Below are 23,710 nucleotides of genomic sequence, written 5' to 3' on the forward strand. Positions count from 1 at the left end.
AACACATAGCCAAGTATTATTCTTCACAATTTTCCAAAAATATAGAAAATATAACAAGTCAAATCATTATTCAGCCAAAAAATAAAATAAAGCCTCATGCACGTGTCCTGCTTCTTAACCACTTAACAACCGGCCCATAGCCAAATGACGGCTACAGGGTGGTTACTTAACTCTGGGAGGACGTACTATAACATCCTTCTAGAATTCAGCTCTCATGCGCCCCCTGGGGCGCGTACTCGAGAGCATCACGGTAAATGGCCTCTCACCACGGCCGTTTACCACGTGATCGCTCCGTCATGTTATGACGCCGGTTCCTCCATCCCCTCTCTGTACCGATCAGTACAGTGAGAGGGGAGAGATCGGTGTCAGCACCTCTGTGGGCTATATCTGCAGTGCCCACAGCGCTGCTCATTCTCCACAATTTTTTTATTGTGCATTAAAAAAAATAAAAAATTAGACATGCTATCTGCCAATAGAACAAAAAGTGCATTCTAGGCATCCAAATATATAGAAAATATACTAAATCAAATCATTATTCAACCAAAAATTTTTATAAAAGCCACATGCATGTGTTCAGCTTCTTAATATAGGGGGTCAACAATGCCAAGAGTTGGTGAAAGAAGGGGTCCATCATCCAGAGATAATTCCAAAATAACTCTGGATTATTCTCCTGGAGCTCCCGCAGCAAAGGCATATGACATAATTGGTCACAATTATTAAAGCAACCAATTTTTGCTCTAAGAAATCCTCCTTCTCCTGTTCCTGGACTAGACTTGGGTCAAAGCAATAACTCCAAGGCCAATAATAAATAACATGTTATCTCCTCCGATTCCGCAACATGGCTGGTTTACGAATGGCCGTTCTGAAACAAACTGAAAAGCGTGAGCTGAAAAGCGAGAATCAATACTCAACTTCTACTTGCATGAAATTAGCAGAAGGGGTCCAAAGGGTGGCGCTAAAGAGCTGAAAAACCACATAGTATTTCACTACGTTTGTGTTTGTTGGTCGACAATTGTGTGCCGTTTGTATGCAAGACAAGTTTGGGGCCAACGTCCTTTGGACAAAAGTCTGCGGGTTTCCGATTGTGTGTATGAGGCTTTAGAATTTTATTTCAATTTCATGTTCCTGCCAGTCCCTCTGCTCTCCTCCATTGACTAAACTACCGCTTCTACTTCTCAATTCCAAATCGAGTGGTCAGGAGAAGAGGAATAGAACAGGAGCAGGTGCTTCCTTGTGTTAAAGAACAAACAACACAGCATTCCTCTTAATCCAGTGCTGGGGTGGTGATGGCTAAAAACCACTTGAAGCATACCTCAGAGAAGTCATAAAAATGTCTATGCCACGGTTTGTGTAAAAGGATTTATTGTAAAATGAAAGTATTCCAAGAATGGAAAAGATTAAAACATCAATGTTAAACATCATGCTTGATATTGAACTTCAATCTCACCCAAACCTCGGCAGGTTGACTTGGGCATATCAAGGCCGGTGCTGGGTGCAATCAAAATAGTATAGGTGTATAGGTGCCAGATGTTGCATCCACATAGTGGAGGAGATGACAGACCACTGGTGGAACCCGTATAGGTCAGTGATGTGGAGAGGCCCCCAATAGACCAGGCATTGGATTCCAAACCAACAGAATATGCAGCGGCTGTAGTTGGGTGGCGCACTGGATGTGATGTCACCAAACAGAGCGATTTTGAACTGACTCACCACAACAAGGCTTGGGATGGAACAAAGATGCAGGTGTAGAGCATATGGAAAGCTGTAATGCTGATAACGCATTTCAGGTGTGGCCCTTTGTACAAATATGAGGATTGGACAGCCTTGTGTAAAATGTTCTATCACATTACACAATCTTTTGTGTGTAAGAACAATAAACTACAATGTAGTTTTAATGTGCTGTGTCCTGGGTTGACCTGCCAAGTTGGTAGATCCTGAGAAGGAAGAGTTAACACTGCTGGCAAGGTTTTCCCGCTCTTTTCTGGAGGTTACCTCCCCCTCCAGATCATACACTATAAACGGGGATGCATTAGTGCTCCGAGAAAGGGAAACAGCCAAGATGTAGCCATTACACTGTCACACTGGGCCCGCTTGTGGGAGCCCAATTGAGGTTCCAAGGGGTATGGACTTATATGGACTTATGCTGCCAGTCGTGGATTTACTATTAGCTATGGATTACTGCTACCAAATTGAGGAATTACTGCCAATAATGGACCTGTGCCATACTAAGGACTTTTTATGGACTTGTAGATCATAGTCACAGGGAGTGAGGAGATGGGACTGCTGAATTGGTGGAGACTGGTACAAGCTCAGCAGTACCGGCTCAGAACTGCTTCACACCTAGGGAGAGGTGAACGCTAACAGAAGTTGTGTCCATAGTGCATTAGTGTCAAGAGTGTAGAAGCTTGGCCATGGATTACAAATTTAACAAGTGTTCACTCAAAGGAATCTTGAGTGGATTTAATCTGGAGTGATGCCTTAAAGTGGATGTAATCATGAAATTTGAGCTGGGCACATATATCTGCAGAGTTTTCTTATCTCTCTTCAAAGCACTATGTCCCGTAACTGTCTCCTGCTCTGTCTGTTATTAGCCTGATAACTTCTGACAAGGTCTCGGAGATGGGAGCCTGAAGTTTGTGTCGGGGAGGTTGTTATAAATAAGATTAGCACAAAGATGAACTAGTCACAGGCAAGGTCTGCATATGTGGGGAGGGTGTGTGTGCCTTTGCTCCAATCAACTGTCTCACAGTGTATAGCAAGAATCCACACCCACAGGTGAATCAGGAATAGAAAATGCTAACAGGCCATGCACTTTCTAAACTGTATATAAAGATGAAGACAGCAGATATACATGTACAGCTTATGTAGGGAGATTTGTTTCATCTCTGTGTATCATTTGTGGCTGTTCCCTTCACTGAGTATATGGAGGGTTTACATCCACTTTAACACTGATTTCACACCCTTTGCCAACCACTGGGGGCACTAGTGAGAGCTTTCTCAGCGTTCCCCTACAGCAGGGGTGTCCAAACTTTTTTCAAAGAGGTCCAGATTTGATGAAGTGAACATGCGTGAGGGCCGACCATTTTACTTGACATTCTTTGAACCATTAAAATTCAGTCTGTGTGTTAGTTCAAGCACTAATACACTGCCCAACAAGAATTATCTTGCCTTTGTGGCTGTGTGTGAGTAAAGAGATGATCTTGGGCGTGTTATTTGGATATACCATATTTATTGGTGTATAACACGCACCTTCACTTTAAGAGGGAAGTTTCAGGAAAAAAACGTAAATTTTAAATAAAGAACTTTAAAGCAAAAAAAGGGTCAGTGCCCATCTGCAGCCCAACCATTGCCATGAATGCAGCACCACCATTGCCAGGAATGCAGACCCACCATTGCCAGGAATGCAGACTCACCATTGTAATCAGTGCAGCCTGACTGATGCCCATCCATTTGCAGCCTTGGAGGGGACATCGAGGGGCGGGATGAGCGCCAAAAGATTACATACAGGAGAATCTCCTGCTTTCTCGGCTGCCTCTTTAATAGAAAGTCCTGCCTCCTTTGATTGTCAGAACAGTCGTCCAATGGCAGTGCAGGAGACGGGACTTTTACAGAGGCCGCAGTGTAAACAGGAAATACTCCTGTGTGCACGGCACTCGTCCCACCTCCATCCTGTCCCCTCCAAGGCATCTGGACATATATATCTTTTGTGGCCCCAGCTTTGGGAGATCGTTGGGAGCCACAAAAGATATATAGACAAAGAATGCAGGGCTTTCACTGTGTCAAAAGCTGTGGCATGGTGGTCCCATCCCTACATCAAATGCAAAAAAGAGACCCCCTTAATGGGACTTTAATAGACCACCAATGCCAGAAAAAATTTCAAGTAAAACTTATATTTTTATTCATTACACAATAAAATAAAAAGAGATACCCAGACACAAAGTGTCTCCAATACACATATACAGTCAGAGAAATGCACAAAAAAACATCTATACAAAAAAACACTGATACTCTCATTGATGTCCCAAACCCGATGCGTTGCGTCTCTGCTATTGCAGAACCTTCATCAGGGGTAGAGAGCAGGAAATAGCAATATTGTGGCAATTCTTAGTAACAGCGCTCCTCCATGTATATAAGGTGGGAAGGCTTAATGATGCTGGGAACATAAGGCCACACTTTCAAGATATTTCATTGGAATGATAACACACAGTAAAATCCTCCAGAATTGTTTTGTAAGAGGGGATGTAAAGTATACATCCACTTCCCCAAAGGACTATGGGTGTTTTTAAAAAAAAATAAATAAATAGCCCCTTAACGACATATTTGTCGGCCCCAAAATGGTGTTTCCCAAATCGCCTGTGGATATTAATACCGAAAAAACGGGGGGTGTGCGCTGCGATCTGTTCAAGCACAGATCGCAGCGCACACCTCTGTGCAGTTCCTTCTGTAATTCTGTTAGCTGACATCGCAGAGCTGGTCCAGTCACCAGCTCTCTGATCAGGGAACTCTGAGAACCGAGCAATCTGCAGTGTTTGATTAATGGTTCTCAGCCTTAGAGCAGTGTGTATGATTAAAAACAACAATAATAATAATAATTCCCATACTGCTCTTTTAAGTACAGGAATTGAAGTGAGAACTTTGCTTCCCACCCAACAGGTCTAATGTGCATGAAGTCATAGGAGCAATTAAGGGAGCAAGACAGAACAGAAGTTCTTGAGCCATACTATCCTTTTTAAACTAGCTTAAAAACACTGATTAAGCTATTCCAAACTTAGCTTTTCTTGATATCCTGTTTAGTTTTTTTTTGAGTTTGCTGTCATTGTGACTTATTTTTTATTTTTTTTAGAAAGGAATGATTAAATAACAGAAAAAGTTCACAACTGTCAAATAACTGCTGCATTTCAAACTACTTTATGCATTATTTATTCCTTGAAGAATTACATTTTTTTCTAATGAACTTAATGATTGGCATATGAAGAAATCACTGGGAACTTTAGTATTTAACAAAAGCTATTCCCATAGTAAAAGTGTCATGGTTACAATGGAACTTTTATGTCTACAAAGCAAAGAGAAAAGAGAGGCTCCTGACAGACTAATCCTTCTTAAAATTCTAAATGTAAAATTAATTTTATTTTGTCCTACGGCAATGGGATATCTACAGCTGAAGTCAGAGAAAGGTCTCATTATTAGTGCTTCTGGTTAAATGTTGAAGTCAAGAGAATTAAGGCATGTATGGAACAAAACTTTATGGGGAAGCATTATTTGTAGAGAAACAAAAAAATGCCATATGCCTAAAATGTGATCTATGTGTTTTGCAAAGAGAATTTCTGACTGTTGTACCTCGACCATGGAACTGGTGTAATCACAGGTAAAAATATGTTAATGGAAGGCCAGGTTACAAACCACTTTGACCTACAGGTAAGCCTAGATTAAGGCTTACCTGTAGGTCCAAGAAATATCTCCTAAACCGGTGATGGTGAACCTTGGCACCCCAGATGTTTTGGAACTACATTTCCCATGATGCTCATGCACTCTGCAGTGTAGCTGAGAATCATGGGAAATGTAGTTCCAAAACATCTGGGGTGCCAAGGTTCGCCATCACTGTCCTAAACCTACACGGTTTAGGAGATATTTGCCAAAAGACAGGCACCGCTGTCTACGGCACATGCGCCGTAGACAGCGGCGCGCAGGCGCACTGAGCGCGCCACTGTTAACGACGATATGGCGCGAGTGGCGGCTCCCATGCGCATGCTTGGGAGTGACGTCATCGCGGCTCAGTCGAATGACATCGCCGGAGCAGCAAGACCCACCAAGAAGATGGAGGCTCCGTACACAAGGGGACAGCGGTGACTTCACTGGCTCCTGTGTCAGGTAAGTGACACATAATGGACTACTATGCGATGCATAGTAGTCCATTATGCTTTACCTTTGCAGGGAATCAAAGAGGAAGTAAACCCATCAGGGTTTACTTCTTCTTTAATACTATTTAACCTTTTAAAGTCCACATTTTTCAATGAGTTAGCGTGACTCAAAATGTGCGCTACCAAACGATGGAGCAGAACGTTAAAGGGTTAAGCTTAAATCTGCTCCCACACCTATTTTAAGCCCTCAACTAACTATGCTGTAAAGGAAGGATGTGTATACTTACCTAATCTAAGGTTGTCCGGTCATGTGATCTCCCCAGTGCCCAGCTTCAGGAGAGAAGAGAGACCAGTGACAACAGCTGCAGTGCCTGACATCACCCATAGACCCATAAAGCCAGAACTGGGAGCTTGGAGCTGATCATGTGACCGGAACGGAGTAACTTTAGATTAGGTAAGTATACATATATTTCTTCCACAGGGTAGTTAGTATATGGCTTAGAATGGGGTTGGGAGCAGGTTTAGGTTTAGATAACATTGACCCTGACTTCTACTTTACTGGGTGCTGCAGGAGTCATAACAGGGGTTAGGACTATGGTTGCCTTTCCGTATTGTGCTACTCTAGGTAATCTAAGACCCTGCAATTATGCTGTTCTAGGTAGTCTAAGGCCCAACAATTATGCTGCTCCAGTTAGTCTAAGGTTCTACAATTGTGCTGTTCTAGGTAGTATATGGCCCTGCAATTCTGCAGATCTAGGTAGTCTAAGGCCCTACAATTGTGATGTTCTAGGCAGTCTAAGGCTCCACAATTATGCTGTTCTAGGTAGTCTATGGCCCTACAATTATGTTGTTCTAGGTAATCTATGGCCCTACAATTATGCTGTTCTAGGTAGTCTAAGGCCCTACACGTATGCTATTCTATGTAGTCTAAGGCCCTACAATTATGCTGTTCTAGGTAGTCTAAGGCCCTACAATTATCCTTGTGGTGGAGTAGGCTTAAAGGAGTTGTAGAGTCAGAAGATTCTATGCATTAAGGTAAAAATCCTTCTGTGTGCAGCAGCCCCCCTTTGCCCCCACAATATTTACAAGAGCCCCATCTCTGTCCAGTGATGTCCATGAGTGTCTCGGTCATCCTGGACTCTCCCTCCTGCGCCATTGGCTCCTACTGCTGTCAATCAAACTCAGGCCACTCAGGAGAGATAGGGGGCATGGCTGAACTGCAGCTCCATGTCTGAACGGACACATGGGGGTGCAATTCGGCTTGGGCACTCAGCAGATGGGAGGACCCAGGAGCACAGGGACCTGAGAAGAGGAGGATTGGGGCTGCTATGTGCAAATCTACTGCACAGAGCAGATAAGTATAACATGTTTGTTATTTTTTTAGAAAAAAAAATAAAATAGACTTTACAATCACTTTAATGAGACCTTTGCTGGGTAAGGATAACAAGTAAAGTTTTGGAACTCAACTCCAACATCATCCTGACTGTATTGTTTTGATGTGTTTATTGGACCCAATTTGATTAACTGAACAAAAAACAATTATCAAAAAATACTTTTTTTGAGACTTTTGAAACTTTAACACACCCTTTAAAGCGGAGGTCCACTGAAAAAAAAATATTAAAAGCCAGCAGCTACAAATACTGCAGCTGCGGATTCACTTCCTGGCTCCCTACTGTGCATGTGCGAGTCGCGCTGCGTGTCCTCACTGGTCCCTGCTATCTTCTGTCTCCCAGAAGACAGCGGGAGAGGACAGAGTAGGTGCCGGAAGTGGTGTAGGTCACCGCAAATGGGATCTATGCCAGGAAGTGGGAGAAAATACCTGTATTAGACAGGTATCTGCTCTCTCTGACCCCCCCCCCCCCCCCGAAAGGTGCCAAATGTGACACCAGAGGGGGGGATTCCAAAAAGTGGAAGTTCCATTTTTAGGTGGAACTCCACTTTAACATATGAAAATCTTGCATTAGGATAGGTGTAGACCAGCCTTTTTCTTCCTTTTGCCCCCAGAGGAACCCTTGAAATAATTTTCAGGTTCTCTGAAAAACCCTGCTAAAATGGTTGATACCTACAGCTCATGCTCATTATTTGAAGAGAGCTTTAAATAAAGAAATAACGAATATGGTGTACCCAGAATACTTGACACGGAGAGCGGGTCATTTTGTTACTAACCCCATACAAAATTATTTTCAGTAATGATTTTGAAATAAATAACTGCAGAACAGAAACACAGACAGTACAAATTGTGGTGTCCTCTAACATTTGTGATGTTGTGAAGATGGGAGATCAACCCACCATTGCTCATTGCTCAAGGAACCCCTAGCAACCTTAGAAGGAACCAGGGCTGGACTGGGACAAAAATGTGGCCCTGGACATCATCCAGACCCGCCCACTTTAATTTTGCAAACACGCTCAAAAACATTATGTATTGCTACATAAATCTTTCAATAAAAACATTAAAATATACAGTGTATATATATTGTTATATATACTGTTGGGGGGTAGAGGACACAGGGGGACAGCACGGGGGGTGGAGGACACAGGAGGACACCATGGGGGGGGGGTGGAGGACACAGTGGGACACCGTGGGAAGGGTGGAGGACACAGTTGGACACGATAGGGGTGGAGGACACAGAGGGACAGCGTGGGGGTGTGGGAGACACCATGGGGGGGGGTGGAGGACACAGTGGGACACCATGGGGGGTGGAGGACACAGGGGGACACAGTGGGGGTGGAGGACACAGGGGGACACCGTAGGGGGTGGAGGACACAGTGGGACACCGTGGGGGGGGCACAGTGGGACACCGTGGGGGTTGGAGGACACAGTGGGACACCGTGGGGGGTGGAGGACACAGAGGGACACCATGGGCGGTGGAGGACACAGGGGGACACCGTGGGGGGTGCAGGACACTGTGGGGGGGTGGAGAACAGAGGGGGACACCGTGGGGGGTGGAGGACAGAGGGGGACAGTGTGGGGGTGAAGGACACAGTGGGAGGTGGAGGACATAGTGGGGGTGGAGGACATAGTGGGGGGTGCAGCACAGAGGGGCACAGTGTGGGGGGTGGAGGACAGAGGGGGACAACATGGGGGCTGGAGGACAGAGGGGGGCAGCGTGGGGGCTGGAGGACAGAGGGGGACAGTGTGGGGGCTGGAGGACAGAGAAGGACAGCATGGGGGAGTAAACAGGAGAGTATCTTGGGGTCTCCTGCTATCCTGTTAGGTCCCGGGCCCCTTATTCTGTACTGGCTGCCTCTGCCAGTACTCCCCAGATACTCCTCACCTGATGCCTGCAATAAGACCTCTCATGGCCCACTGCTCTCTGCCGGCCCCTGCCGTCCCAGATGATGTCATGTACAAAAACCTGGGGTGGATGGGAGGGAAGGAGGGGCCGGGGGGAACAGCATGCTGAGAGGTGCTATTGCAGCTGCTTCTGGTGCTAGTGTTGCAGAGCCTGTCACAGTTTCTATAGGTCAGTCCACCCCGCAGTACAACAGTGCTCAAAGGCCCATGCAGCCATTACTTTAACAGGCTGTCACTCAAACCGGCCCACTGAGCCATCAGCCCACCGGGAAATTCCCGGTAGTCCCGATGGCCAGTACATGCCTGGGAGGAACCCCGGTATTCCATGGAACCCTGGTTGAGAAACACAGGTGTAGACAATCACTTAAAGTGATATTAAAAGTATGTTTTAAAGAAAAAAAAACATGTCATACCCACCTGCTCTGTGCGGTGGTTTTGCACAGAGTAGCCCAGATCCTCTTCTTCTTGGGTCCCTCCCCGGCGCTCATGGCTCCTCCTCTTTTGCCAGTGCCCCCATAGCAATCAGCTTGCTATTGGGGCTACTGGCAAAAGGGGAGGTTGTGCTTTCTCACAAGCCCTGCTCTATGCGCCCTGTAGCAGGGTGGTACCTTGCCAGGATCCAGGTCTAATAAACAGCCAGTTCAGTAATGAGTCCGCTGTGTTCTGGGCTTTAAGTATTCACCAGACCAAGGCTCTAGGCTCCCAGTTGGAGACGACTCCACCCTGCAGACAGGAGGTCTGGGCATGGGTGTCAGTAGGTCTTCACGTAGGAGAAAGAGGTGGGAGCCAGTGTAGCACAAGGCTACTTGCTGTACCCACGGAGGTGCTGAGCGTCCGGTCTGCGGGAGACAGACCAAGGCCCTAAAGTGTAAGGCCCGTGCTGGAGAGCTGCCTTTATAAGCCAGGAGGGCTGAAAATCGTTTACTTTGGTAGCAGGACTGAAATACTGAATACCCCTGCGAGGGAATCTTCTGTGTTTGTTTCAAACTTTCTTTTAAATAAAAGCGGGAAAAACCAGCCCTGAAATGGATAAAAGCGAGTGGTGGTGTCCTTAAAGCGCTACACTTGGAATGAACCTCTGACAGCCCATACACACATAGACCAGAGGCTCGGCCCCACCCCCCCATACACACATAGACCAGAGGCTTGGCCCCGCCCCCCACTCTCCTTATTGTCTTACTGGATGTGATTGACAGCAGTGGAAGCCAATGGCTCCTGCTGCTGTGACTTAGCCAATGATGAGAGAGAGACCCGGGACAGCCGAAGCTCCCTTGCACATCACTGGATCGAGAGGGGGCTTAGGTGAGTTTGGGGGAGGCGTGGGCGGAGCAGCACACAGAAGGTTTATTACCTTCATGCATTCTAGGAAATAAAAAAAACCTTCAGCCTTTACAACCACTTTAAGATGCCATTTGAGTACCAAATTATCAAAGATGATTATTCAGTGGTCAGTTGTTTGAGTGAAGTTCCTTTAAGATATATCTCTTGCCCATTTGTTTTTTAGACTTGCTTTGTGTAGGGAAGAGTTAGACCACCTGTCAAGTTTTTATTGTTGTCTCTATTTGTAACTCCACTCTATGTGTACTGAAAGCCATTATTATCTAGATAAAAGGAAGATGAAATCCAACATTTTAGTGTTGTCCCCAGAACAGGAGAGAGGGAAGGAGAAACCTTCCAATTGGGACACTTGTTCTGAGGACAACTGTCCCAGGAGGGGAAGTTTGCTAGATTTCCTCTAAATTTCTGTGGCATTTTTTTGGACAGATTTCCCCAAAGGTATACAGACACCAATGAATAAATACGGTAAATACATACATATAACAAAGTAAAGTTTTGGCTATATGTACATTTTAACCACTTCCTGCCCAAGGTACGTCATATGACGTCCTTGATTTTGCGCTGCTATATCTGAAAGATCGGTGCAGATACACGCATTATTCGGATATCGTCTTTCTCAGCTGGCGATTCCCTACACCATAAGAATGATCATAGCGGCTTGATCATTCTTACAGGGGGCTTCGAGGGGACATCCCCTCCCTCCCACCAACCTCCGGTGCTTCTACCAACTCAGCGCTTCCATTGGTGAGTCGGAGAACAGATCCGCCGGACCTGGATGTTTACCATAGAGATTTCCAGTGGACCAGATGGTCGCCAGAGTCTCTATGATTGTTCAGGGGCTGGGCGCGAAGTTAAGACATCATTCCTGACCTCTGCATTCAAACAAATGGGAAGACGAGATTGTTTATTTATTTTTTATTTCAGGTGTCAAAATAAAAGTGTCAAACTAAAAAAAGAAAAGTAAAATTAACAATAAAAAAAAAAAGTAAAGTGCCCCTGTCCCCGTGTGCTCACACGCATAAGTAATTCCCGCCCACATATGAAAATGGTGTTAAAACCACACATGTAAGGTATAGCCGCAAACGTTAGAGTGAGAGCAATAATTCCAGCCCTAGACCTCCTCTGTAACTCAAAACATGTAACCAGTAAAAACATTCTAAACGTTGTCTATGGGGATTTTTAAGTACCAAAGTTTGGTGTCATTCCACAAGCATGTGCAATTTTGAAGCGTGACATGTTAGGTATCTATTTACTCGGCGTAGCTTCATCTTTCAAATTATGCAAAAAAAATTGCTGTGCAAATACTGTGCGAGATAAAAAGTTGAAAAAGTTGCAATGACCGCCATTGTATTCTCTAGGGCAGTGATGGCAAACCTTGTCAGTCCAGATGTTTTGGAACTACATTTCCCATGATGCTCAACTACACTGCCGAGTGCATGAGCATCATGGAAAATGTAGTTCCAAAACATCTGGGGTGCCAAGGTTCACCATCACTGCTCTAGGGTATTTGCTAAGAAAACATATATAATGTTTGGGGGTTCTATGTAATTTTCTAGCAAAAAAAATGATGAATTTTACATGTAGGAGAGAAATGTCAGAATTGGTCTGGATGGCAAGTGGTTAACATTACCCCCGTCAATGGAGCCCATGCACTGACATATTTTAATTCCTGCTCTCATTTTTTTTACCGGCCCTGTCAAAGAAAAAATAACATACAAAAACAATTCTCCTCCGCTTGGGTGCTAAGTCTGGAGGTGTGTGATGCAGTTAACCCTTTTATATGGAACATCCCTAAATTCTTTATATATATTTTTTTATTTTTAATATTTTTTTTTTTTTATAAGCTTTTATATATACCTTTTTACACATGTAACAATAAGATACACAAGAGATTTTTTTTTATCACATAATGCATGCACAATAATCGGTGATAACGATAAAAATACAAACAAATGAGAAAAAAAAGTCCAAATGTTTTTCTTTGTCTGCTTCCTTTTAATTTTTTTGAAGCTACTGTTCTTGCCCTTACATTTTGTTAATGTGAAAAACACATCAAAAAACAACACCAAAAAACAAGTGAAAAGGCATTCAGAACACATTATGAAAAAAATAAAAAAAAACACTCAGGAGCCATTTAAAGCTCATTGCAGCCTTAAAAGCCACTGTAACACGCCTTCATTTTGCCTACTACATTTTATCTAATGCATTTCAGCGAAAAGCCAAAATTTAATTAATTAAAAAAATAATAAATAATTTTTTTACAAAAATTCTAACAAATCCTCTCCTGTGTTAAAACTGATTGCAATTCTCTGTAAGCTTTTAGATCAAGGATATGCAATTAGCGGACCTCCAGCTGTTGCAGAACTACAAGTCCCATGAGGCATAGCAAGACTCTGACAGCCACAATCATGACACCCAGAGACAGAGGCATGATGGGACTTGTAGTTTTGCAACAGCTGGCGGTCCACTAATTGCATATCCCTGTTTTAGATGATCCCTGAAAACTCTTCCCTCATAGGTGTGCGCAGCCGATTTCATTAGGGTGTGCATTCCAAAAGCTCAAACACATGTGTTTCTTTATTTGCTTTTTCTTTTCTTTTTTTATTATTTATTTTTTATTTTTTTAGAAGCCCTGTTGGGGGCTTTGGTTAAATATCAGGGTTCTAAACAGACCCCTGATGTCTCACTTTTGAGACAGAGGTTCCCCGGTGCTTTTCTCTGAAGCCTCTGCTGCATTGGACAGTGAATGAATGGGAAGTGCTCTGTGCTGAGCGGCTTCTTTTTCATACACAGATAGAATCATATTAAACACAGTTTACTATGCTTCAAGTATGAATGAACACAGCGAGTGATTGGTACCGATCATTCTCTGTTGATTCAGAAAAAGAAGTGACCAGTAAATGACATATTTACTGGCCCCCTCCCCCGCTCTCAATTCTGAACCCCTGCAGCAGCCGGTGGCAGAGGACAAGAGGGAAGCAGGCAGTGCGAGTGGGCAGGGGACACAGGGGGCCCAGGCAATATGCACCTCACGGAGTGATTAGGGTGTGCCCAGGCACATCTGGGACACCCTGTGCGCAAGCCTATGCCTTCTCTTCGGAGAAGCCTATTCTGCCCCCACCTAACAACTGTAACTTTTTTTTCTCTATCAGCTCATCCCCCACAAATATTTTGTTTTATTTGACCCCACCACTTAGATTGTAAGCTCTAAAGAGCAGGGTCTTCTGATTCCTCCTGTATTGATTTGTATTGTAACTGTATGGTCTACCTCCATGTTGTAAAGTGCTGCACAAACTGTTGGTGCTATATAAATCCTGTATAATAATAATAATAATAATAATACTAACTTGTGTAGCGCTGGCCCTGACCCCTAATGGTGACCTCCAGAATCAGGGAGAGCTGACACCCTTCCTTGTAGAGTGGGTTACTAGGCATAGTGAGTGTAATGCAAGATGGAATAATTGGGCGCCAGTCGCTTTTTGGATGTGAACAGAAGAGATTTATTGTCTCATACCCACTTCAATACCGGGCCTATTCTGGCACTTCTCTCCTACATGTAAAAATCATCATTTTTTTTCTAGAAAATGACTCAGAACCCCCAAACATTATATATTTTTTTTAGCAGACACAGTAGAGAATAAAATGGTGGTTATTGCAACTTTTTATCTCGCACAGTATTTGCGCAATCATTTTTCAAACGCCTCTTTTTTTTAATTAAAAAATAACAAAGCAGTAAAGTTAGCTCAATTTTTTTGGATAATGTGAAAGATGATGTTATGCTGAGTAAATAGATACCTAACATGTCACGCTTTAAAATTGCGCGCACTCATGGAATGGTGCCAAACTTTGGTACTTAAAAATCTCCATAGGTGACGCTTTGAACATTTTTATCAGTTACCAGTTAAGAGTTACAGAGGAGGTCTAGTGCTATAATTGTTGCACACGCTCTCTCCTATCCTATCTCTCCTCCAGGCTGGAAAGCATGAGATCGTGAATTTTTTTTTACTGATCTTCATGCTGACAGTCGCAAACGCAGCTTTGTTGACATCCGGGATCCCGGGCGTGACGTCATAACGTCGCACCTGGGCCTCCGACAGTCTAACAGTCATATAGATGACTGGTCACCATCTGGAAATCTCTATCGTCATCATCCATCGCCGGCCAATTCTTTCTCCGGGCCCCTGATGGCACGGGAGAGTCCGGTGAAGCACCGGATGGTGGCGGGAGGGGGAGCGTCCCCTCCCTTTGCCTATAAGAATGATCAAGTGGTGAATCGTCTGCTGGAAAGAATGATATCTGAATGATGCCTGCAGCTTAGCCCTTGTACACACGGTCGGAAAATCCGATGGAAAATGTCTGATCGGACCGCCTTGCCAGATAATCCGACAGTGTGTGGGCTCCATTGGACTGTTCCATCGGAATATCCGACCAACAAAGTTTAAGCCCTTGTACACACGGTCGGACATTCCGACAACAAAATCCGTCTGATTTTTTCTGACGGATTTTGTCCGAAACTGGTGTTGCATACACACGGTCGGACAAAGTTGTCGGAAAATTCGATCGTTCGTTACGTGATGATGGACTTTTTCCGATCATTTGTAGAGAATTCCAATCGGACAAAGTGCCACGCATGCTCAGATCAAATTCCTAGACCAAAGCTATTGGCTACTAGCCTGAACGTAGTCCCGTCGTAACTAAAAAACATCATCGCGTTACGAACGATCGGATTTTCCGACAACTTTGTCCGACCGTGTGTATGCAACATCAGTTTCGGACAAAATCCGTCTGAGAAAATCCGACGGATTTTGTTGCCGGAATGTCCGACTGTGTGTACAGGTGCTAAGTCTTTTGACTAAAATGGCATTTTAGTTTTAGTCCCATTTTAGTCTTCTGCAATTGCTTTAATTTTAGTCATATTTACTCAACTAAATCTCCAGTACATTTTAGTCTACTAAAATCATTTTAGTCGACTAAAATCGAATGGGTGTAGTTAAATTGTAAAGCATTATTTAAGTATTTCTCTACAATTTACAAACTCATTATATACTGCTGGAGTGAAAAGTCTAGTATGTTATTATTTATGGTAATGAGGTAATAACATAATTTATAGTAACAACATGCACTACAGACCAGTGTTAATTTTTACATCAAATTTCAATTTAGTTTTAGTCTTATTTTTTTTAACTAAAATTACATTTTAGTTTTAGTTCCATTTTAGTCTTTTGACTAAAATGACACTTTAGTTTTAATTGTGTTTTACCTATCTCAATTGTTTTAGTCATATTTTAGTCTACTAAAATAATATTAATTTAGTTGATCAAAGTGTTTTAGTTCACGAAATGAACACTGGTTGCAAGAGGGGGTCCATTTTTGCTGGGGGGAGTCTATTGTGTAAAGGATCTATTGTTGCTCGGGGGGGTCTATTGCTGTGTAAAGGATCTATTGTTGCTGTGGGGGGGTCTATTTTTGTTTACTACAGGGCATCTATTTTATCATTGTTCTTGTTATCTTTAAGAAATTCCATACAAATTAATTAGTAGCAAAAAAATGTTACTTACAGTAGTTCTTTATTCTCTATAAGGGGCGGTACTAGGTGAGTAGGGGGTGGAACCAAGGGGTGGTGCTCAGAGGTGGGTAGGGGGCGGAGACAAAGAGTGACTCAGAAGGGAGGAGTTCCTACACCTATTTTCTGGGGGGGGAAGCCCCGCCTAAATCTATGCAGACATTCGATTTTTACATTTTTTTTTATTGTATATGTTTTATAGCAGAAAGTACAAGATAATTATTATTTTTTTTTCAAAATCTTAGTTTTTTTTTTGAGTTTATATAAAAAGAAAAACTGCAGAGGTGATCAAATGCCACCAAAAGAAAGTTCTATTTGTGCTAAAAAATTATAAGAATTACATTTACATTTCATTTAGTGTTGCAAAGGTACTTTATTAGATTGATATGCCGTGAACTCAGATAAGGCCTTGGGTAGCCTAGATTTAGTTATTGAGAACGGAGAAAAATAAAAATAATTTTTCTTTAGTGATTAATTTAGAGACAATTTTTTTTTCCAGCCACTAGAGATCACACTTATGAAGTGTGCAGTAGTGACACTTTGTGATGAATTCCGTTGCTTCCTGTTGTGGACAAATCATCTGGGGTTTCCATACATATGTGGACACTGGAGATGAAAGAGCACATTTAGGTTGCTCAATTTTGACCATGGGGTTTTATAGGAGGGTTTTTTTTTATTTTTATCAAGTATAGTGGTTAATAAAGAGGAACTGCAGTCCGCTCACATAATTTATAATAAACACATCTTTGTCATTTGGAAGCTTCCATCCCAACCATTTTTCATATTATTTTATATATGCTGTAAATTCTGTACTTGCCAAATATGCTGCAGAAATCTCCCTCCACTGAGTCTGGCTGCAGCCATTTTAACTGTGGGCAGCTGAAGCTGCTGCCTGTTCACTTCCTGGATTTTCATAGACATACCTCCAGCTCTGAAACTCTCATTGGCCCTCTTATGACTCCCCCTCCCCTTCCTGGCAAACGCTCACGAGAGTGAGAGAGCTGTGCATGATGTTGTAAGCCTAGGCTTTTTTCCAGATAAACAAGAAGTGGGCTGTATAAGGTATTTACTGGCAGAAAAAAAAAAAATGTTTCACTATCCAAAGTTAAAACAACAAGGGAACAAGATTTAAAGATGAAAAGATTACAAAATGACTGAAGTTCTGCTTTAATAAGGATATTGGCTTGTGTATTGCTAAGGATAGCAATGAGGTCTGGTATCTGATTAAAGTGGAAGTAAACCCACTTTTTTAACTTTTACCTACAGGAAAGCCTATAATAAGGCTTACCTGTAGGTAAAAAAAATATCTCCTAAACCTGTACGGTTTAGGAGATATTCCCCTCGGTATGCGCCGCTGACTGCAGCGGCGCATGCGCACAAGGGGGTTCTCTCCGCGAAAATCCGGCAGCGCTCGTCCGGCCGGATTTAAATCTCCCGCGCGCATGCGCGGGAGTGACGATATCGCGGCTCCGGCCACTCACAGCGCCGGAGCCGCGATACCCGGAAGAGACGCCGAGGGAGCATGTCGGCTTCCTCGGCGTGGATCGGGCGAGATGTCGGGGCCTCGTTCTAAGGTAAGTATTTCATAATGAGCTAGTATGCGGTGCATACTAGCTCATTATGCCTTTTGCTTTGCAGGTTTTAAAAAAAAATAAAATAAAAATGCGGGTTTACTACCGCTTTAAGTGTTTGGAATGTGGCCAGCCCAGGCTCAGAATGAGGCTTGGTTGTTTTGTATTGCATATAAGGTGGTGACACGCCCCCCCCCCCCGCCCAACGACATAAGTTTTGACTAAACGCGTAGGGCGGAGCGAAATGCTGACATCTCCATCTCCCTCGTGTCCCAAAGGACAGGTTTGCTTGGTTGTGTGCTGGCCGACACACACCAAACTAAAGGCCTTTTTTTTCAACACACTGTTGTAAATGCAATATTTTATTATCTAAATAAACATACCAAGGTTTTACACTATGTGGATATTTCTGTCTTTTTGGGGCAGAGAAAGAAGAAACCTGATGGCCACACATCCTCCCTATAGACTTCAGAGAAGGCCCTGAGACCCACATCCTCAATCCAGAGTGAAAGGGGAAAAAAAATAAATGGACAGTGACACATACATGGAGAGAAAAATTTGTAACGTGAAAAATATAAAGTGCCAGTGCAAGTTTTGACTAAACGCGTAGGAGCGGAGTGATATGCTGATGTCACCATCTCCCTTGTGTCCCAAAGGACGGGTTTGTATGGTTGTAAGTGCAATATTTTATTATCCAAATAAACATACCAAGGATTTTACGCCATGTGGAGCTTTCTGTCTTTTTGGTGAAACTTCAAATCCAATTGACTGAGTAACATTTGAAATGCGGATGAGCCCTGCGATGTGGAGAAAGGCCACAGGCTGACCCCTGTAATAAAGGGTCTACAGGAGCTGGTAAGCAGTTTTTTTCAGCTTTTGGTGGAGGCACTGTGGCACAAGTTGATGGATGGTGGACACTGACACTAATGCCGCGTACACACGATCAGACTATCCGGCGGACTTAGTCTGGCGGACAAACCGCCGGAAAGTCCGGCGAACTTGCAGCCTGGCGGACAATTTTTGAGTCAAAACTACTTTCTAAGCCCGCCGGACTTTTGGGAAAAAAAAGTCCGCTGGAGCCCACACACGGGCGAATTGTCCGGCGGACTCTGGTCCGCGGGATAGTTTGATCGTGTGTACGCGGCATAAGAAGTTTATATCTATTGTCACAATATTTTTGGATTCACCTATGGACATTCATTTCTAATGCCGCGTACACACGGTTGGACTTTCCGGCAGAAAAAGTCAGACGGAATCATTTCATCGTATATTCCGATTGTGTGTGGGCTTCAAAGGACTTTTTTTTTTTCTCGAAAATTCTGATGGACCTGGAAATAGAACATGTTTTAAATCTTTCCGATGGAAGCAATTCCTATCGGGAAAACCGCTGTTCCAACAGACCAAAAACGACGCAAGGGCAGCTATTGGCTACTGGCTATTGAACTTCCTTTTTCTAGTCCCGTCATTGTACGTCATTGCGTCCTAAATGATCGTAATTTGGCTTGATCGTGTGTAGGCAAGTCCGTTTCAGCGGAACTCCGTCGGAGAAAAATCGCCAGTTTATTCGGATGAAAAACCGGTCGTGTGTATGCGGCATTATTATTTCTAGTAGGAGTTTTTAGCGCAATTCTATCTATTTTTTTATTTGATGTTTACTGTGATTGTGTTACGCTTAGTCCTTTTTATTGATAGGTAATTTATAGCACAGTTTTTTTTCTATCTCTTTACTTAAAAAAAATCAAAGAAATTCACGATTGAAAAAAAAAAAAAAAAAAGGAACAGAAAAAGACAGAAGTTTGGGTTTGGCGGACGCAACATTATTTTTCAACACTATAACACAGTAGATCATTTGGCTTGTCTGTAATCACAGCTTACTCTAGGCTCCCAAAATTCACCAGGGAAGACTATAACTAGCACAGAAGTTATTACGGTCTGCCTACCAGCCCAGCAGGGTCCAGGATTTGAGGTGCTGCTTTTGAGAAGATGGTTGTGTTAATGGATGATACAAAAAAAAAAGCCGACCACTTTCAAGGTCGCCGGCAGAAATTTTGCAGACTCTGATTTAACGATGGCAGCAGAGCACCTTAAGTACTGTCCTGCTGTGCGGTTTTACTTCAAATACTTTGAAGTGTTTATAATTTCTGCAATACATTGACAAATAACTGCTCCATCATGTCTATATCCAGGATGGAAAGAATTTTGAACCCTAAAGTTTATGTCAGGGCAGCAGAGAAATAAAACATATTTAATTTGAAAAATGCACATTTCCCTGTGTTTAGCCCCTTAAACAAACTGCATATACAACAACAACAAAAAATAGTTTTTTTTTTTCTGATGTGGTGCGCAAAAGCAAAACACTGGTAAGTGAACTAAAAATGCGCATTTAGGTTGTGTCATTGGTCCTCTCCTGAAGGAGGAAGGACCCCACCCTAACCTGGAGGGTGCAAGGATCATGATTGGGGTAAGACACAGTCAGGTTCACCTAGCCAAAAGGCATGGTGAACCCCTCCCCTCGTGATCAGCCGAAGCCAACCATTAAGTACTAATATTAAAGTGGGGTGCCCCCTAAAAAAAAAATCTAAAAGTCAGCAGCTACAAATGCTGCAGCTGCTGATTTTGAATAATCGGACACTTAACTGTCCCAGGGTCCAGTGATGCGGTGGAACGAAGCCCCCCCTCGTTCCCCGCTCCACTCACGGCGCCGGTATTCTTACTGTGGGCACCCGGCTGTAGCTTCACAGCTGGGCACCCACTGCGCAAGCGCGAGCGGCGCAGGGTGCCGTGATACGCCGCACAGTCATCTGGGACACGTGACAGGTACCAGATGACTGCGCGGCGCGAGGGGAAGTGATGTGACCAGCCCGGGCATTGAAGAAGGCAGACTATGAGGGACCCCCTAGCAACAGGCATTTAGAGGTGAGTAATTTTTTTTTCCAATCATTTTTTTTATTTTTATTTTTATTAATTTTAAGCAATTTTTTTTTTTGGTGGCAACACCACTTTAATATTATACAGGATTTATATGGCACCTACAGTTTGCGCAGCACTTTACAATATAAAGGGAGACAATACAGCAACAATACAATTCAATACAAGAGGGTTAGGAGGGCCTTGCTCCTGCGAGCTTGCAATCTAATATGGGGGGGAGGGGGGTGGTGGCTGGTCAAACAAAAGGTATTGTAAGGGATGAACTGATGAGGGAAGTAGAAGATTTGGTAGTTAGCAGAAGGTAGTATAGGCCTACCTGAGGAGATGAGTTTTCAAGGATCACTTAAAAGTGGAGTAGGAGATAACTGGACATATTTGGGTAGTGAGTTCCAGAGGATGGGAGAGGCTCTGGAGAAGTCCTGGAGATGAGCATGGGAGGAGGAGACAAGGGATCTAGGTAGCAGGAGGTCTTGGGAGGAGCGGAGAGGATGGTTTGGGTGATGTTTGGAGATAAGCCAGTGCTAAGCGAGAGGCTCTCCCGAAGAGAGACATCCCAAGGCGGGGAAAGAAGAAACCTGATGTCCACACATCCTCCCTATAGACTACAGGGTAGTCCCTGAGACCCACATCATCAGTCCTAAATGAAAGGGCGTATAAATATGTGGACGGTGACACATACGTGGAGAGAAAAATAAGTAATATGGAAAATAAAAAGTGCCAGTGCAAGTGCATTGGCAAGGCCTTGCAGTCTAGTAACAAAAATTGCAAGTCTCGGCCAAAAAGGGGTAGGCCATGGGGAGTGGTGCAGAAAGAAACAAGAGGCTGCGGCCTAGTGCAGCTTCACTCAAAACCATAGCCACTTCCGGGAGGGGGGGGGGGGAGGGTACTTGACACCATGGGACCTTTGCCTTCTCAGACCCTGACCAGATAAGGCAGCACAGTCAAATCAAAAGTAGACATGTGCAGAACAGAAAAATACATTTAGTTTTGTTTCGGATAGATTTGTTACAGTGCATCGGGAAAGTATTCACAGTGCTCCACTTTTTCCAAATTTTTTTATGTTACAGCCTTATTCCAAAATGGGTTAAATTCATTATTTTCCTCAAAATTCTACACAAAAATATCCCATAATGACAACGTGAAAGACATTTGTTTGAAATCTTTACACATTTATTAAATATAAAATACAAATAGAAAATCCCATGTACATCCCATGTACATAAGTATTCACATAGTTTGGCATGACACTTAAAACTGAGCTCAGGTGCCTCCTGTACCCACTGATCATCCCTGAGATGTTTCTACAACTCGATTGGAGTCCACCTGTGGTAAATTCAGTTGATTGGACATGATTTGGAAAGGCACACACCTGCCTATATAAGGTCCCACAGTTATCAGTGCATGTCAGAGCACAAACCAAGCCATGAAGTCCAAGGGATTATCTGGAGACCCCTGAGATAGGATTGTATCAATGCACAGATCTGGGGAAGGGTACAGAAAAATGTCTGAAGCGTTGAAGGTCCCAATTAGGGATGAGCCCAATGTTCGAGACGAACATTGTACCCCTACCATTTCACAAAAAAAGTGTCAAAAATAGTAAAAAAGACTGGAGACACTTTGGGACAAGTCCTTTATTAAAAGATTAAAAAAATAAAAATCGCCTGTGATGTAGGCCCATCTCACGCCGCCCGAAGAGCCAGAAAAAAAAAAGAATAAAAAAAGCAGCAACAGCTCCGCCTCCATGGGAGGCTCCCGCCGAGTGACGCTTCTTCTCGGTGACAGCTGTTATATAGTTGAGGGTGGGGCCACTCGGTGACGTAAACGGTGACCTGGAGGTCTGCTCTTCAGTGCACTGTGTCAGAAAATGCAAGTCCCACATGCATGCGCAGGAATGACGTCATTACGTCAGACAGCCATATTCCGCGTACCTGAAAGCAAGAGCAAGTGACAATGGAAGCCCTGTCAGTGGTAACAGCGCATCACTGGAGGGCTTAATTTTAAGGTAAGCATTTCATAATGTGCTAGTATGCAATGCATACTAGTACATTCTGATATTACTTTGCAGGTGTTTTTTTTTTTTTACATGTGCAACTTTACTACCACTTTAAATGGGCACATCTCAAATACGTAGGCAGGACTGGCGCCAGAACAAAGCAGCCAGGGCGGCCGCCTGAGGTCCCCAGGAGAGGGGGTCTCCAAAACCAGGAGATCCCCAAGAGGTGCTTTTGCTTGTGCCAGCAGACAGCCATGCTCGCACCTCTACCCAACCCAGCTCATCACACTGACAGGCGGCAGCATAGCCGTGGCCGGGGGCGCTGTTAACTTTGCCTGTTCGCCTTTGTGCAGGCTCTGCCTACTGCACTCCTCTTCTGCCAGCTATAGTGCAGAGAGAGACTGTGAGTGACATACTCTTAAAGACACTCCCATTGCGCCGCCTCTCTGCTTTCCTTCAGCCCTCTCGAGGAGAGGATCGCTGGATTAGGAAAAAAGGGCAAGCAAGCTGTGTATACTATTGTTCCAGCCCTGCCCATGTGCCATCATGCCGACAGTCTCACTCTGACAATCCCATGTGCCATCATGCCGACAGTCTCACTCTGACAATCCCATGTGCCATGTCTGCAGTCTCTGACAATCCCATGTGCCATTCGTGCAGTCTCTGACAATCCCATGTGCCATTCGTGCAGTCTCTGACAATCCCATGTGCCATTCGTGCAGTCTCTGACAATCCCATGTGCCATTTGTGCACTCTCTGACAATCCCATGTGCCATGCGTGCAGTCTCTGACAATCCCATGTGCCATGTATGCTGTCTCTGACAATCCCATGTGCCATGTATGCTGTCTCTGACAATCCCATGTGCCATGCATGCAGTCTCTGACAATCCTATGTGCCATGCATGCAGTCTCTGACAATCCTATGTGCCATGTATGCCGTCTCTGATGATCCCATGTGCCATGCATGCAGTCTCTGATAATCCCTTGTGCCTTGTATGCTGTCTCTGACAATCCCATGCGCCATTCATGCAGTCTCTGACAATCCCATGTGCCATGTATGCAGTCTCTGACAACCCATGTGCCATGTATGCAGTCTCTGACAATCCCATGTGCCATGCATGTAGTCTCTGACAATCCCTTGTGCCATGTATGCAGTGTCTGACA

This window comes from Lithobates pipiens, unplaced genomic scaffold, assembly GCF_037356315.1.
Source record: "Lithobates pipiens isolate NorthernLeopardFrog02 unplaced genomic scaffold, aLitPip1_a1.2 Scaffold_13, whole genome shotgun sequence".
Classification (NCBI taxonomy): Eukaryota; Metazoa; Chordata; class Amphibia; order Anura; family Ranidae; genus Lithobates; species Lithobates pipiens.